Raw genomic sequence first — 6,902 nt, 5'->3', positions numbered from 1 at the left:
ATGTGATTGTGATGCTGTATTTCTGAGTGTTTTATGTGCTGCAGAACAGGAATCTGCTGTAAAACAGCAATTATGCTGAGTCAGGCTTGATTTTTAGTAATCTTTTCCTGTTGAATCAATAAATCAAATCAAATCAAACATAACAGGTGAACCTGCTGAAACCTGCAGGTCCTGTTTAAACATGATGAGTCATCGTCTGCTGAAATGAAAAGATTCGTTTTTTTAATGCCTATCATGTATTTTAAAATGTTAACGTTATTGTGTTTTTATAAATGTGCCACTAAACATTAAAGGTTGTGTGGTATTTTAATTTGTTTTGTGTTGTATGAATGAACCAGATGCTAGAAATAATTCTCAATTTCATGGAACGTTATAACAATAAATGTATATGTTTGTTTTAGATACAAGCATTTCTAACAGGCTGCTGTCTTCTAAAGCTTTCATTTCCTCAGACCTCACCAGAGCAATCTGCTTTCTGTAGAAAAATCCACCTTATCTGCATCTTTAATCCATTTAATGGAGCTGATGTTAAGAGTATCCATTCAGGTCATTCTCACTCCCAACTCATCACACATCGACACTTGGTCAGGTAGTTGGCTGCGTCCAGTTTTGGACACATCAGGTACCCCCTGCATCAGTTATTGTATTAGTGAGATGAGACGGAGAAGGAGGAGTGCATTGTCATATTTTTGAAAAGAGTAGGAAATGCACAACAACTAACTGTCTCAGACCCTAAATTGAACTTCTATTAGTCCTATACATCCTGTCCCTGACCTCAGTGTCTAAAATTATACATTAATAATGATCCCAACCCAAAGACCCCTTTGTGGAGCGAACCTGGAAAAGCCACGACCATCAATAACTGATGCGAGGGGGCAACATGGACTGAACTTTAATGCAGGTAATGTGTTGATTAGAAGCATCTAACTGGTCTGTAGGAGTCAGTAGGGGATCAAATACTTATTTCTCTCTGCAAAATGCAAATAAATTTATATAATGGATACAATGTAATTTTCTGGATTTAAAAAACAAATTCTATTATCAAAGGGACAATATCATGTAAAATCAACTTTTTTGAGTTATATATCATGTTATAATGTTATACTCTCATAAAAACCATGCCCAAAGCCTTGCTTTGACTCATTCATGCATGCTTGAGAAATCCTGCAGAGTTTTTAGGAAGCCATGCTGAGGAGCAAAACGACAGGTGGGGACCAGAAACGCCTTTGGGACGTGTCTTTAAGCTGAACTTCCTCATGGCAGAGCGCACCCCCTCCCCACACACCCTGCCCATGACTCCTGCAGGCTCTTGGGTGAAAGTGAAAGTGAAACTTAACTGTCTGCTGAGCTCTCAACATTAGTTCTCACTTAGTGAAGCTCTTTTCAGATTAAAAAATACCTTTGAGGAAATGTATTTTCAGATGCCAAGTAAACTGCATCATAGTGCACACGCAACCCCCCGCCCCCACCCACRAAACGGGACAGAACAGAAGCAGAAGGAGGTTCGCGTATAGAAGAGGAAGTGATGAGAAGATAAGTTTATTTTCTATTTAAACATAAAAACAGCATTTTAATAACAGCTAAAGGTGACATAGATACTTTATTATGGTATAGTATTTAAATATATGCCTGAGAAACACATAATATTGGCCCTTTAAATATCCACTGTCAAAGTTAAGCTTCCCTTAAAATTATAGACTGTTCTTTGTAAGTGGGCAAACTTGCAAAATTAGCAAGGGATCAAATACTTATTTCCTCCTCTGTACCTGCTCATAAACTGAGCAGTTTACAGGGATCCACTTCTTTGTATTCCTTGTAAGTTGAGAGTTTGTTAACCTGGTGGTCCGTGCTTACTGTGACAGATTTCAGGCTGGATTTATTACATCTTCACTTAAGGGCTTGTTTTACGTGGCTCCTCCTCTCTGCCTCCTTATGACAACGACTGACAACATGCAGAACTGAAACAATCACAGATGAGCTACGGTTCAAAAACTCCACTTTTATTTATTGTTGACTTTTATTGGACAGATGCAGAGGTGTAAAAAAAGTTATTTTGTAAACTGAAAATATGCAGAAGAGCAGATGTTCTTTAACAACATGGTAACAAGGTTCTTGTTAGGAGTTCTGTGGAGACCTGCGTTCAACAGGACCATGACTTTGTGACCCATCTGCACCCATCCCTGCATTTCCATTTAAATGTAAAATAAAAGAGTCAGTGTGCCACCCACTTGTCCTTCTGCTGGATAAATTAGCATGAAATTTTATTTCACGCCTCAGACAGATATCTTCCTGGTGATAAATCAGATCACGCTGCAGAGGCACGTTCAAGGAAAAGTTCCTATGTTCAAACATATTTATTGTTTTATTTATTTTAAATAAAAATCCAGCTGCTTTCAGAAGCATCCAAACACTACAGACAGTTTGTCATAAAACAGCAGTTTACAGCAGATTTTGTTTAGTTATTTTATCTATAATCATCTTGTAGATTTACTCACTTGAAAAAAAGAGTATTTTGTGGAAAGTGTAGTGTGAACACTGAGCACTGAGTGAATTTAGAGCTGTTAAAGGATATATTCTGAACTGGGAATATTGTGAAAGTATAGTGAACACTTTGAGCATCTCTGTAATCTGGTCACCATGTCTGTGTTCATCTTTGAGGAGGAACAGTGGGAGGAGTTAAGAAGATCATATAAAGGCTAGATACCTCATCAGTTTGGTGTCTATATAAAGTATAGCAAAGTGAACTAGACACGGGTTTTTACGATGTAAAAACAAGTGTGCATTGCCTGCAGCTGTGGACTTTCAGAATGAACTTTGACCAAGTTCAAATGTGTTTTCTTTACCAGCTTGTGCCTGTCACGTCAGCAGGTGTTTTTAATTAAGGTAACTGTGTGACAATATGAAGTTTGCAGAGATTTTTGTTAAAGTGGCAGTAGCTGGATTTGAACCCTGATCTCCCACATGAAAGCCCACAGTGCTCATCATGAGACTATAGGAGATGTGGCAGAGGATAATCCCAGGGATTATATTGTATGTATACAGAAAAAGTTTACCTTGCCAATGCAATTATTGACACTTAAGTGCAATATATTACAGCAATAGGACAACATAAAGACAGTATTACAGTAAAACCTCAAAATACAATCATATTAATATTGTAATCACTAAACTACTGAGTTTAAATATTATAAAACTATGGTGCAGTACCATATTGTGTAGAGGCAGTAGGGGGCAGTATTGGACCAATACAAGGCTCTATTGACTGCCATTATAATTTATGAAACATTAATATTTCAAAAACTATAAGTTTTACAGGCACCAAAAGGCATAGCCATCATTTGGCACAGGGGCTTTACAGATAAAAATTACAATGGCAGCTCTAGGACAAAGTATGCAGGAGGAGAAGCATGGCAAAGTTGAGATGACTTGGATGGGAAACGAATCACAATAGTGTGCATTATGAAGATAAAGAATCAGCTTTAATATTTACATTTTAACTGAGTTACTTAAAATGAAATTCTTTATTAAATTATTCTGGTTTATGAGATATTTGAAATGTTTGAACTTTATTTAAACTTCAGATCTATATTTTATAAAATGTTTTTTTTTCCTGTTGTACCAGGTTGAATACAAAATGTAGAAGCTGACACTGTCCCAAACCATCACACTGTAACCATTTTTGTTCAGGGAGGAGACCCCTGCAGAGAGGGATGTTCTGTATTTTATGGATGAAAGTCAGCCTTCACCTGGGAGCAATTTACAAATTCAGGACAGATTTAGAAAAGAAAGTTTAATGGAGACCTATCGAAATTTGACATTTGATGAGAACTCGTTCAACCATTCTACATGTAAAGACTAAAGCGATGAACTAATGCCTACATGTTGTGTGGGGGTGAGATTATTTAACAGAGACACATATTTTGATCAACAGCACAAAAGCAGAAGATAATATGGGAAACAGCAGAAAATCGTACCGAATCATTTACCTGAAAGGACCAAAGCATTRGCAACTTGTTCAAAGAAATGAGTAAGTGTTTGGATGTGCACAAGTGACACAAAGATGTGAATACTGAACAAATAGTTCTGAGAATCTCAATTCTGATCTGAGAAATGTACCAAAGCAAACGAGAAAAACTGCAATATACTTTCCTGTAGGATGTGCTGAGTCTTCCCCAGCCCCTCTCATGTGTGGAGTACCTCAGGGATCTATTCTTCACCCTCTTCTTTTATCACTCTACCTTCTTCCTCTGGGTGCCATTCTTTGAAAGTATGGCATTGCTTTCCATTTTTATGCTGACGACACCCAGGTTTATTTTCCACTGAACTATCAAAATGTATTTAAGTGTGTTGCTGAAATTTGGATGTCTTTTAATTTTCTGCATTTTATTGACAAAAGACAGGTTCTGTTGTTTGGACTTAGTGAAAGTTGTAAGCCTCAAGTTGACTTGGCATTATTAAACCACTATATGACACCTGTTGTGATAACCTCAGCATATAAGCTGGATTGCAGCCTTAAATTTGATGCACAGGTTAGCTCCATTGTCAAATATAACTGTTTTTTTTTTTACCTGAGACAACTATTCATAATAAAACCTTTATTTTGTTTGCATCACTTTAAAATGTTAATTCATACTTTTATCACAATTTGTTTAGATTACTGTAATGCACTTCATGTTGGTTTCAGTCACAAGTCACTTTCTAGACTCCAGTTGGCTTTAACTGCTGCTGCTCAGCTTTTAACCACGCGAGAGCATAATTACTCGTGTTTTAGCTTCTCTTCACTGGTTTCCTGTGTGTTTTAGAGTAAATTTTAAAATTGTTTTGTTTGTCTTCAAATGTTTGCATGGCCCCGCCCCACCGTCTCTTAGGTCAGCAGATCAGTTGTCATCCCAAAAACGAAGAGGAAACTGGAATAATTCACCACTACATATCAGACAAACTGAGTCTCTACAGGTTTTAAGTTTTCTCCTAAAACTTTTAACTGCTTTTAACTCAGCTTGAAGTGTTGGTTTTCATAGTTACTGTTATTGGTTGTGTTGTTTGTTTTTTATTTCTGTTATTGTGTGCAGCATTTTGGTCAACTGTGTTGTTTTTAAGGGCTTCATAAATAAATCTGGAATGGAATGGATGGAGCTGCCGCCACTGCCGTGGGACTAGAAAAAACTACAGAATGAGAACAGAAACATCCTTCAGGCTGCAGGGCGGGGGGTCATCATGGTAAGTTAACTGGCAGGAAGAGTCTTACTGACACAGCCACAGTGATGGAACAGGAGAACAAGGTCCTAATGGAGGACGAGTCTTGTTAATAGGAATAATAGCCTATATGCCACGGGCATCCGGTCCAGCAGTCGGGGCCACTCCGACTACTTCTGGTTCGCGGTCAACACAGTGTTAGCGTAAGATTTTTTCACCCAACGACGACTCTTAATGATCTCCACAGTACAGAATTAGCATATTACATGTACCAACATTAACACAGGAGARGTACAGGTCCAGCCAAGTGAAAAAAAATCACTCCAAAGTGGATTAAAGCCATAAAAACAAAGGAAAGACGTTCGTGTTTATGTTTCCAGAATTTTGCCTTTTTCGCTATTCTGTGGCTGCTTGTTCTGTGAATTTGTCACGTAGAGCTGTGACACTTATATTGTTGGAAAGAGCAGAGTCTGGGCTTTAAATTGATGGGCTACTTGTTTGGTTTGGATCGTTTTCCTACAGGTTGGTGAACTGAAAACATAATGATTATCAGGCGGAGCTTCTGCGGCTCTCGGTACTGGGGAGGGAGTTTGTTGCTCAGGTTTTTTTCTACGCTGTAATATACACTCGTGACAAAGTTGCCTAAAAACATTTTGTACTCTGTATAACACAAACGCGCACACACACACCTACCTTTGTAGCGGCTGCTGTGTTAGCTTCGTCCTAGCTGTGAGGTGATCTTACCTCTCTTGGTCTTGGCAGTGAAGGTGATAAATGTACATCTCCCTTTTGTAACCTCCGTCTTCTCATTTCTGATGATCCTCAGGTTAGAAATGCTGATTACAAACGCAAGCGTGAGGTTTATAGCTAAGTTTTTCCTGTAATGCTATGATCCATTGCTGTCGCCTTTCCTCCTCATCTAAAGGAAAAGGGATAAAAACTAACTAATCAATCATACCTGCTGCTTAGTGGACACAACGACACACAACAGAACTCACGTTTTATACCAGTAGATCACAGATGCTTTAACTTTTGTGACWTTTTCACGGACTAGTTCTAGCAGCTAACGCTAAAAACAAAGGCAGTAAGRAGGGAGTGGAAGGGAGGAGCGTGGCTGGAATTCTACCTGAAATACATCATAAACAACCGTGGCATTTAGGCTGTTCAGAGGATGTCAGCAGAAGGTCTGGCAGACTTGTGACCACACTGACCTGTTCATACGTACATGTCAGTGATGATATGTAGGCAGTGACTCAGTCTGAGCATGAAGACATGACACAGTCATGTGATTTATATGTTTTATTACACACAGCTGAGTGACATCACACTGCTCTGAGGGTTGACTTGTATAAAGTTGAATTCTGACWGGACTAACCAGCTCAGCTGAGACCAGAGAGGACAGATCAGAACATCCTGAGTTTGAATATTTTACAGCATATGGAAAGACAAATTTATTTTACAAATATTTACAGAATCAGTTTAGAATAACATGTTTAAATGGACCTCTGTGATGATTTACAAGCATAATAACACCAACAGCAGCATTAAGTAGCTTTTTAACCAGGACCAACAGAACCAGGACCAACAGAACCAGGACCAACGTGATCACATGAACCACCAGATAGATAGATAGATAGATAGATAGATAGATAGATAGATAGATAGATAGATAGATAGATAGATAGATAGATAGATAGATAGATAGATAG

This window comes from Austrofundulus limnaeus, unplaced genomic scaffold (assembly GCF_001266775.1).
Source record: "Austrofundulus limnaeus strain Quisiro unplaced genomic scaffold, Austrofundulus_limnaeus-1.0 Scaffold414, whole genome shotgun sequence".
NCBI classification, from domain to species: Eukaryota; Metazoa; Chordata; class Actinopteri; order Cyprinodontiformes; family Rivulidae; genus Austrofundulus; species Austrofundulus limnaeus.
Note: the sequence above shows the minus strand (reverse complement) of the source record.